Source organism: Camarhynchus parvulus, chromosome 4, assembly GCF_901933205.1.
Source record: "Camarhynchus parvulus chromosome 4, STF_HiC, whole genome shotgun sequence".
NCBI classification, from domain to species: domain Eukaryota; kingdom Metazoa; phylum Chordata; class Aves; order Passeriformes; family Thraupidae; genus Camarhynchus; species Camarhynchus parvulus.
In genome coordinates, this window is record NC_044574.1 from 48,400,042 (window position 1) to 48,411,794 (window position 11,753).

An 11,753-nucleotide genomic window follows, 5' to 3' on the forward strand; every position below is an offset into this window, starting at 1 on the left:
GAATTCTTATTGAATGTGCACAAAAGAAACAGGTTCATTCCTGAATAAATTCAAGCCTTCAGGTTTTCAGTTAAAGTATCTTTGTCAGGCCTTTTATAGGGTGCATGCAAATTCAGAACAACCTGGCTTTGACTCTGATTCTTTCCATCCAGGGCTTTACTCTAGGGTTTAGGAACTTCTTAGCCTCTCTCCTCTGCCAGAACTGACAGCTTTATCTGCTTTGTCCATTCCTCCTTTAACTCTGGCATTTCCTTCTCTAGGGGTGTTCACTTTGAACAGTCTTTCTCTGTGCCATGGGTTCAGGCTTTTTCATCACTCAGTCTTATTTAAAGCCAGCTACACAGAAAATCTATTTTCAGATTGGTGATTTGTTTGTTTTACTGTGTGCCTGCTTAGCACCAGAGGGGAAAAAAATAGAGGATTTTCAAAAAATGTGTGTATGCTGGTCAATCACTTCTTTTTTGCAGTGCTTATCTGCTGGTTTAGATGATGGTTACCAAACTGTGGTTTGCAATCACCAAAGAGAGCATTGCAGGTGTGGAGGGTAAGGAGCTGTTGGGAGGCTGGCGCCAGGATTTAGAGAATAGGCAGGTCAAGCAGCACGTGGCTTAGGGTTGTTTCAAGCTTATACAGGCAGGTGGACTTGTAGCTTCCCTTGACTCCTGCCAGTGCCTTGGTTGCTTCCAGGAAAATCTCTGAAGGCATATAAAATCATCAGTGTTCCTTCTGCTGGAGGAATCTCACTCCAGAAAACAAAGCTTTCACCAGCTCTGTTTTTCACAGAGGAACCAAAGGGAATGGGAAAGGGGAATCGGACTAATAATAGTGAGTTTTAACTTCCATGCAAGCTTCTGGTGTTTTCAAATTCTGGTCTTGTCCTATCCAGATAATATTTGTATCTTGTATGCACTTGTCACAAGTCTTTATCTCCCCCCAGCCTATATATGTATTTTCTAATTAGTACAAAAGTGAAGCTGCTGTGATAATATATGGTTTTCCCAATTTACTGAGAACTACACATCCTCATTTTCCCCTGAAGTGGCAGGAGGGGTGTGGCTGGGTTAAAGCCCTCCTGGTGACAGGAGCTGCTCTTGCTGCCGCCTCAGGGTCACTGTCTCCTTCCCAGGGTACAGCAGGCTGCCAGTACTGTTGAAATACCTGGAGTCCAAGTGGTATGGAAGGGGAAGGACTGTTATACCGCAGTCCAAGGGATTTGCTCAGGCAGTGTTTGAGACAGAGCTGTTACTGAGTGCTGTGTCAAGATTTTATGTTCTTCTAATGAAATTTAATTAAGCCCCGTTCTTTCTTGGCTTGTCCTGGTGCCATCACCTTGTGTTTGGAATGAATGTTGCTTGTGGCAAATTGTTCTGCTTCTGGAACCCATCTGTGTGTGTCTAGGCATTGTACCATTTACTCTTAATTGCATTTTAAAACATTACAAGGGGAAAGGGCTCATCTTCCAGTCCTCATTTGGATGAGGGTTTAATTAATATCTATGAGAAGGGAGCCAAATTAGTCTCTGGCACACTGCTAAGGGCTTCCTTTCAGAGGAAAAAGATGCTGACTGATGTATAGGGGATGAATGTACAAGGTAGATGGATTTGCATACTGTCCAGAATGAGGGGTAGAAAGTGACCATTCTTCTGTCCTAGTTCACAAGTTAATTGGCTGGGGTTTATTGTAGCAATCTTCCTCAAGCTAGCTGGAACAAACTACCTAGGTGCAAGAAGTCTGTAGCAAGGAAGTGAGTTTTTAATTAAGGAAAATTCTTTGTCAGCCAAAATCCTGGTCTGTAGCAGGAAGTCTCCTCTTGACTTGAATGAAACTTGAGTCAGTGCTTTGGCTTATTCAATCTTCATGTTGAATATTTTACCTGTTTATTGCTTTAAACCATTTTTTCATTCATGTCCATTCTAAAAGCTGGCAATATCAGTCCAAAATTATTGAAAATCACTCCTCTATCAATAGGTGTGACTGGTGGGGCTGAAGGTAACCTGTGAATATGGAATGGCAGGTCACAGGGTGAGACTGATGTGTCTTTAATGCTAGCTGGCTGGTGTTACAAAGCCTTCAAGCAGGTTTTTGGCATTTCCTTTGCTGTCACTTTCTGTATTTATGCATCTTGTTAGGTGCTGAATGAGAGCTTGCATTAGCCAAGTACCTGATTTCCTCTGGCGTTTCTCTGAGCTTGTTCTGTGCTGCTGAACAGACTCCACAGAGCTGGGCACCCACATTGCTGTCCTCTGCTTCCTGCTAAGAGTGGAAATACTGCCTGGCATCCCACAGTCATGTCCTCATCTAATAGGATTAGGAAAATCGTGATGATGCAGTTTTACTGAGGCAACAAACATTTCTATGCCTCTGAATCTTCTGATGCAGAAAGGGGAAAAAAATTAACAGCTTTGAGTCGACTTTTGGTGCTTTGTAGATAAGAGAACCAACGGCATGCAATTGTTTGAGTAATTTTTTTTTTCATTTTGCTTCCCTGTTTTTTTCATTCAGTTTGTGATTAGAGAGATAAGACAGTATTTGACTGAGCTCTGTTAGCAATAGAGTTTAACTTGGCTCTTAGTTAACAGGGTATTCAACACATACATGCAAATTGCAATTGTATTTTTTACTTTTCCTTCAGAATATCTATTTTTTTCTTGTTCTAATGAATGAGCTTAGCTTTTTTTTTTTTTCTTTTTTCTTTTTTTTTCCAAGAAAGAAAACCGAACACACTTTGGGGAGCCTCTATTGCTTGTTTTGGATATACCTCAGTGGTAGTGGGACTGTTGGACAATTTAGTGTTTTGAGCCTTGTTGTTAAGATGTGCCTATCTTGTCAGCTGAGCTTTACCAGCTGCAGGGGAGGGGGGTTAAAGTACAGTTAAGACTGGAGATTAATCTAATTTGCTTGTGCTCTGGTGGCTTTGCTCCAGTTTCCCAGGAGACTAAGCCATGTGTTATAATGACAATGTTTCCCAAAGAACTTTGGAAACGGAGCTAAAGATCCTATAAAATGGAATTGAGGTCTTCATGAGTAACTGTTCTGCCATTAATACTCTGTTCTTCCTTTGTTACTAAAAAAAGTAAATTCAGTGCATTCTAATGTCCTCCACTTAAGTTCTGAGAGTGGCAGCACAGATCCTTTTTGATGTTACCCCTCTCCCACCTTTTCTGAACCTTCTTTCTTGATTGCCACCTTTCTTTTTGCCCCTCAAATTCCTGTGTAATACAGACACTAGAGGAAAAAAAAAAGAGAAAAGTTTAGCAATTCCCACTTACAAGGCACTTGCTTCCTGTTTAGAAGTAGTGCAGGCTGACTTTTCCTTCCTAAGTGTTTCAGAGTTCTCTGGGGAAGCTCAGAATCTATTTAATTCAGAGTCATCTCTGCTCCTGTATCAAATGTGTTGTTTCTTTTTACTTGTTTTGATGAGTAGCATTTAAAAGCAGGTTTGTGACTGAGCTTACTGGGACCTGCTGCTGAAAACTCCCTTTGAGTCTTCACAGTGATTTTGCAGCGAGGGGGTTCTGGATGAATTATTAAAGAAGAATAAGAGGACAAGAGCAGTTAGAGCAGGGCAAAGAGTTGTACTGGGGTGTGGCAGATGTGCCTTCCATTCCCACTTGAATTCAGCCCTGGGGACTTTTTCAGAAAGCTGAAAGCTGCAAAATCACTGTGAGGATTCAAAGGGAGTTTTCAACCTTCAGTAACCTTCCCTGTAACACAAAGTCATGAAGATGTGTGCCAGAAATAAGATGTTTAACTGTCATGGGATCTGATAAGATGCAAAGGTTTTTTTGGAGTTTTCCATGAAACAGTGGAAGTAGTCGAATCATTTATTCCCGTAACTTTCAGCACTGTTAATGATTTATTTCCTGCATTCCTGGTGTTTGGGTTTTTTCCATGTTTGTTGTCAATGAATACTAGAGTTAATTTTTATCTTCTGAGCTCTAACATTCTCCATCTTGCCATTTTTGATCTGTGTTTTTATTCAACCCATTGTCACTCATAATGAGCTGAAAGCTTGTTAGATGCTGCTGTTGACAGGAGATTTCTAGCCCTGCCCAAAAAAATATCCTTGTGTTGCCCTGTGCCAGCCTGGGGCCCAAGGTGTGTTTCCAGCAAGGCTCATTCCATGGTGGGTTTGAAGCACACCTGCATCCTGGCTTTTTGGCGCCCTAGGAAGAAATCCATCAGGGCTGTTTGATGGCAGCACTGTTGTGAGGGATAACGTGGTTTGCGACAGGAGTCACCTGCATCCCCAGTGACCTTGCACAGGGCAGGCACGTGCTGCCCCTCCTTGCATGGGCAAGGATAACTCTGGCTCTCTCTGGGAGTGTAAAGCATTTGCCTAGATTTCTGACTGATGGTTTAGGTGGGATCCTCTGCCAAGTGCATGTTTGCGTGGACTAAAATAGAACAGGCTCTGAGCTTTAAAAACAAACTAAGGGTGGGTTTCTGATTTTCTCCTTTGGGGCTTTTTGTAAGGAGTACATAGAATAGTTTATTTCTCAAATTAAGAGGTGACATTTGAACTATTCTTTTGTAAAATGAAAACACAGGGAGTCTTTAAATATGAGTCTTCCCATTTCACTTCCTAGGACACCCTGGGGTTTCCATATGTCCTAGCAGTTGCCTGAAGAGCTGTGCCATAGCCTATTTCCTTGTGGTGGCTGTGTTTCAGCAGATACCATGCCAGCTGAATGTGTGTGGGTGTTCTCTGTGTGTTGCTGAATCAACATTTTTTACTTGCTGAATTCAAAAGCACTTTATCGTGAGGAAAAGAAATGGAGTTTACTGCATGAAAAATGTATACAGGCACAGGGGTCCATGCCGTCATTACTGTAATAAAGCACTGAAGCATTCCACGGAAAAATTTCACAGTTAATAGAGCCTTACATTGGGATGATTATCTTTGTTATCTCTTCCTGCTTCAATGACTTTACTAAAAGCAGAAATTTGTAAAACCACTGTAGCATTGCAGATCACAGGTATGTAATATCTGTTACCTTCCCAGCTGGACAACGAGCTGTCACAGTAAAAAAATTATTAAATATTTGATTTGTTTCTTTCAGGAGTGTCCTCTTCATATTCTGCTACCAATAATACACACATAAATGAAACTACTGTATTATTTAGAAGGCTGATGCTACAAAACTCAGCTTAAAATGTCTTCACATACTGCACACAGTACCTTAATTTCCATAGAATCTCATGTCTTGAAACATAGTTCTTTCATCTTAAGGATCTGTGCAGGGGCCTCCTTCCTTGAGCTGTGCCTGGCACTCTCCTGGCTCCCTTTCTGTTCTCCAGCCCCACAGTAAGGAGGGGGCTCTGCACTTCTCTCTTCATCAGTCACATAACATGCTGCTCTGGAAAATTGTCTCTCAGACACAAAACTAAAGCTCGCATGAAGATGGGAAGGAGCTATGAAATTCCCTTCAGGGTCACAAAGGGGTGCTCAGCACTCAAAGGCATCAACATCAGGAAGCCAGCAGGTCCTTAGGTGCCAGTTTACAACAGAATCAGCTGTAGGCAACTGCCTAGGACTGACTCCTGAGTTTCAGACAGCCTGAAGAGCTGTTGGTTGTTTAATTAAATTGAGCTTTTATTTGGTTTGTGTTCAGTCACTCAAGAGATCTCCAGCTCTTCCCAGCAATGTACAGCTTGGACATGTGTGAGCCAAACTGCAAATGTGTCCTGGTGCTGAGAAACTCTTTTGTAGCAGTCCTTTATAGTACCCTCTCTGCATCAGTTCAATCACTATTGTCTCCAAAAATTGCCTACTGCAAAGCTTTTTTTGAATACTTTTGGACTCTCAACATGGTAAAGCATGTTTCTGCTTTAGCATGTTATTTCTGTTCTTGAGTGGGACTTCCTGCTTCTTTGTGGGTAAGGGCAAAGCAAGAACCAAGCTCTGCAGTAGCATTAACTTGTGCAGAGAGGGAAAAAAGAATTTAAATTATTTATGTGCCTCGTGGCTTACTTTTGAGTTGATCTTCAGCAAACTCAGCTTTTCTTAAGCCTTTGATACTTTCATAGGCGAGCCTTCTCCTTTAAAAAATTAAATAAAAATAGTTTTAAGCCTTTTCCTGTATTTGGCTTTTCCAGGAAGTTTAGTACAGTTGCAGCTTTTGCTTGGGTTTCCTATTTTGCCTTTTGAACAGTGAAATTGTTAAATGGAGCACCTGAAGCCCAGACTCCTTAAAGTTAGCAGGAAACTGCTGCACTATCCTAAAATTGCTTACTTGAGGCTGCCTATTTCCATACCAGAAAACTTACCCCTCTGCACAAAACTATACAAAAAACCCCCATTAATTTATTTCTTAGAGCCATAGAATTTATTTCTTAGAGCCATATACTTTTGATAACTGATTTCAGAGCCAGGGCTGATGCAGCAGACGTAGCCAATCTCTAAATCAGTAAGGTATTTAAACAACAGAGGAAGAAAAGTGTAATCAAACTTCAACTGAGACAAGGGAAATGAAGAAAAGCTGTCAGACTGGAATAAGTTTTACAGGAGAACTCTTCACAGTGGGGTCTTGTACAGCTACCTTGTTCATATTTTTAATAGTGATGGCAGCACAAGAATTAGGCATGTAAGAAACTTACAAAAGCAATGGGAAGGATTATGCAAAATGCCTCAACATTAAGGGCTGGAGTTATATTAAAAGGGAGAAGTAAATTTACAATAGTATGATGTGCAAGATCATATAGCTCTGAATTCATGAAAAGGCACCCTAAGAGCTCATCTCTTGAAAGGGACAGAGGATAACTGGAGCTTCAGTTGCACACTGGATGAACAGGAGCCAAGAATAAGATGTGGCTGTCAGAAAAAAATAATCCTAGGATGTTCTGGATATATTTTTACTAGACATGTAACAAGCCGTAGCATTGCATTGATTTTTTTTTAATCTTATTTTTAATATAATGTGGTACAGAAATTTTCAAACATTTTCATTAAAATCTTAATGGAAGGTGGCTTGTTTGTAAATGTAAAATGAAGTCATGGGGCAAAGCATAAGTGAAAGGGTAATGCTGGCTGCAGGGGAGTTAGGTAAAAACTGTTAGTAACTTCAGTCCACATATTAGGCAAAACCTTCATTTGAGTAAGACTCTGCAAGATTTACATCAGTGACAACAAGAACTGGAAAGAGTTTTTAGGATAAAGCCTGGTTGTTTCTAAATGAGTTGCTATGGGATGGTTTTCTGCAAGAGTAGAAGACCAGATTCTGCCTCTGAAGCAAAATTTCTTCCAGTTCTCTGGTTTAGCTACAAATAAAAGCTATTTCACTTGCCCTCTTCCAGAAACATCAGTGCAAGGGACCCCTTTTAAGTCCTCTGCAGAGATTGCCTTTTTGCTCATTTCCTGTTTTGATTGTGAGCACATTGCCGTGTAGGTCGCAGAGATGATCTAAACTTGTCTTTGCTCCAACTGTGCCTGGTTTAACTGAAAGATTCATGTCTGAGATAACACAGATTATATTTGCTTCATACTGTTCTGTTTCCAAGTATCTGATGTCTCCAGGTTGGAGGCAGAAGTGATATTATTTCCTACTGAACCACCCAGCTGATAATGGTCTGTGTTAGACCATTGAAGTGGAAGAAAGGAGCTACCTTCAGCTGTGTTCTTCAGTTATTGCCAAATTCTGCTTGCTTGCATTTGCTAACTGTTTTTGCTCAATAAACCACACATTGGTTTGCTCAATAAACCATACATTTTAGCAATGTGCCCCCAGCACCCTGGGCTGGACATTTAATTGCTTGTGACCACAAAAACTGATAATCTGGCGGCCAGTGATGTGAGCAGCACTTCCCTTCCCAGGGTAACAGAAATTGCTCAAGAGCTACAGCTCCTTCCTGCCTTTCCATGTGCGGCTCAGCAGCAACGGGTGCCTGGGCAGGCACAGCCTCCCACAGGAGCCAGGGCACAGGGAAGCCTTTCCAGCTGGGGCTCAGGACTCCAGGCTAACCAAGCCAGCAGGAAAACCACAACTGCCATCACCTCTGGGATTGCTGTGTGCCTGCTGCAGCTGGACAAGATGACTCAAACGCAGCCAGGAAAGCCCTGATCCGCAGAACACGTGCCACAGGTGACATTGATATTGCTCAATGTACTTCTTCATCCAGTGAGCCAAAAAATGCAGAAAACATAGAGCTGAAATCAGCTTTAAAAAAAGGGATAGCCCAAAGATTACAACTCCGGTTAAATTTTTCATATAGCTTGGATTAATTTCTCCTTTCCTCTGTTGAAGGTGACTGTCTCCTGTTCTGTAAAGGTGAAAGGAAGAAGGGCAAAAATAAAAGGGAACATCATTTAAGGGAATATCAGAGCTATGCTAATGTGGAATGACATTGCAAGACCAGCAAGTTTATGCTGCTTCAACCTGCATATAATAATTTTCCATTACTACAATGTGCTCTTCAAAGTGCAAAGTTCCCTGGAAAACATACCACAGTGGTGCAGACCTGAACTCCAAGCCTGTTGGTGGGTGTGGTTAAAACATATTATGTCTCTTTAAAAGCATGTACATACCTTCCTTGTGCCTGAAGAAAACACAGAGGAAAAATGGCATTTAAGAAATCTCCATCCCAGCAACTTATCTGATATGTTATCAGATGCCAACACAGGATCAGGGATCTCCCATGGGGCAGAGTTTACTAGCACAAAGGCAGCATATGGTATTATTTGTTTTCAGTTAGTACCTGCAAACTTCTGTGCATCTGATGCTGCAAAATCCTGTTGTAAGAAATGAAAAAAGGGTTGAAAACAGTGATTTTCTTGGGGAGGTACAGAGTGGTTGTATTTGGGGGCCGAGATGAACCAAGCATGGCCCTGCAGAGATCCAGTCTCACACTTTCCCATTCTGGTTTCCCACTTCTGTTGGAGGCCCACACTTCAGGCAGTCATTTCAGAATGTGGGAAAACGTCAGTGACCAGTCTGAACTCAGCTCAGTAACAAATTATTGGTCTCAGTTCCAGTAAGAAAAACATGGTTTTTGACTGGTGTGTATTTTCCCCAACAATCCCACAAGAAAATTCCCACTCAGCTGCTGAACCTACTGGGCATGCACAGCCTGAACTCTGCCTGCCTGGGCATCTGCCAGTAGGAAAGTGCTCCCAAGCATCCAACAGCTCTTGATCCCATGATCACTGCATCCCATGATGTTGGCACTTTCAGGTTGCCCAGTGGGAGCACCTAGAATTGATATTTAAGTGTTTTAGTGCACTAGTGGGTAAGTCATTATCTTTCACGTGGGAGCCTCATTCAAAGACACAGTTCTTGCTCAAAAACAAGCTTGAATTCCAAGATGCACTGTTAGGTAAAGCTGCACACCCTCGAATATCAGCCTGTGGGATGCGACTGAGATAAATGAAGAAATGGTGCTGGCAGGTACAACATGAAGTAAAACAAAGTCTGCCACAGCCGACTGAAGAGACAGGTGATGTTCACTGCTGCTGGTCTGTCCCACCTCAGTGTGTTGCTAAAAAGTCATCGCTGCTGTGGCTGCAGCACTGTGTGCTGAGCTCTGTTACCATCTCAGGGGAGTCCAGATGCTGCGATGGAAATAGCACAGAGCTTTCCAGGAGCTTGAGGGCTTAACCTAAGTGGACCGTTTGTTTATATAAAGGTGAAACTAATTGACATCATTTTCGTTAATCACATCTGTCATCACTGCTGCCCCCCAGCGAATGCTACAAAAGACAACTGAGTATGGCTGGCAGGATTTCTTTTCGTCTTCGAAGTGAATCAGGCAGGACAAAAAAATCAAACCCATCCTCAAATTTGCATTTCTGTGGCTCTTTTGAAAGGAGACGTGTTGCCAAGCCATTTCTAAGAGAATACTTATTTCTTAGAGTTTAATATTTACTAACTGGAAAAGGTGTAAAGACGAGTAATTCCTGTTCCATTGAAAAATCTTTACCTCATTTAAAATTGTTCATAAAAGTCCTAGGCATAAAGAACAAGATATTTGTCTCAGCCCAGATTCCATAAGGACAGGTTTTTTTAATGACATACACTTTGTGGCAGGGCTCTGTTGCCCAGTGACCTGTCTGTGTGGAACCCTGGGGCTGCAGGGAAGGATGACACACACACAAGAATTCACCACCACCACCACTGCCTCATGAAAACCAGCAGGGAATCAGAGCAGTGTATGGCAGTGGTATTTGCTGGGTCCCCAGGACTAAAGAGGTATTTATGAATCTGACTCCATGTTCTTGAAAGGTTAATTTATTATTTTTATGATATGATATTATATGTACTTATATTATATTAAAGAATGCTATGCTAAAACTATACTAAAGAATAGAGAAAGGATACTTACTGAAGGCTTAACAAGATACTAATGAAAAACCTGTGACTGACTCCTCAGAGTCCCAACACAGCTGGACAGTGATTGGTCATTAAGTAAAAACAATTCACATGAAACCAATCAAACAACCACCTGTTGGATAAACAATTTCCAACCATATTCCAAAGCAGCAAAGCCAGGAGAAGCAATCAGATAATTCTTGTTTTCATTCTTCTCTGAGGCTTCTCAACTTCCCAGGAGAAGAATCCGGGGCAAAGAGGATTTTTCAGAAAATATGATGGTGACAGTGTGGGAGTCCCTGAAGCACCACATTCCAGGAAATTGTCCAGCTGATCTCCTCACCTAACTGCTCTATTTAACAGTTTAATAACCTTCTGGGATATTTTTGGCCAGTTATCCCTCCTACCACCAGGCTCCCTCCTCCCAACATGGTTTCTTCTCCCCAGTGCAGCACCACAAGGTCCAGGGTAGGGGGACGAGGATGATGATGACAAAGGGATTGGGGAAGGCAGCAGCTGCCAGGATTCAGGCCTGCCCTGAGCCCCCCACTCCTCCAGCCATTGGAGCAGTGCTGGCACTGGGCTGTGTGGAGGCTTGGGAACTTTCTTTTGCCCCCAGACCTCCCCAGGATCAGCCAGGGAACCTCAGGGCTGAGCCCAAACACACAGGGTCAGGACTCTGCTGCCAGCCTGGGAACAGCAGCATGGTCCTGGTTCCAGACCCAAAGCAGAATCACAGAATATTCTCTGTTGGAAGGGACCTGCAAGGATTGTGGAGTCCAGCTCTTCAGTGAGTGGCCCACACAGGGATCAAACCCAAAAACTTGGCACTACCAGCACCAGGCTCTCACCAGCTGTGTCCCAGCACTGGGCTCTGTCTCTGCTTCTGAGCACAGCAGCACAGGACTTGGTCTCCTGTGTTCCAAGCCCCAGATTTGACCAAATGAACCTCCTTTCAAGCCCCAAAGCTGCACCAGTTAATCCCCAATTCTCAAACCACAGGATTTAGCCTCAGTTTTTTGGCCTCCAAGTTGGCCAAATGAGTCTAGTTCCAAGTCCCCAGAAAAACACATGACTTGGTGTCTGTTTCCAAGCTCAACAGTGCAGAACTTGGTCTCCAATTTGCTAATCCCAAAACTGCCCAAATTTGCTAGTTTCCAAGCCCCAACAATGCAGGACTTCAGGATAGTTTTTCAAAGAAGTAAAACAGTACTTGATATCAGTTTTCAAAACCTTAAACTGCTCCAGATGAGTCTGGTTTCAAATTTGTGAAACACAGGGCTTCTTTTGTTTCTCAAGCCCCCTCAAAAATCACAACTTACTGTTTCTAAGCCCTAAACCTAGCCAGTTTGGAAAAGCCTTACTAGTTGCCTGAGGGCAGATGGAAGGAAAATGTAAATTCAATTAAAATCTCATCTAAGCCAACTTCATCATTTCTAAGGCAGTGAA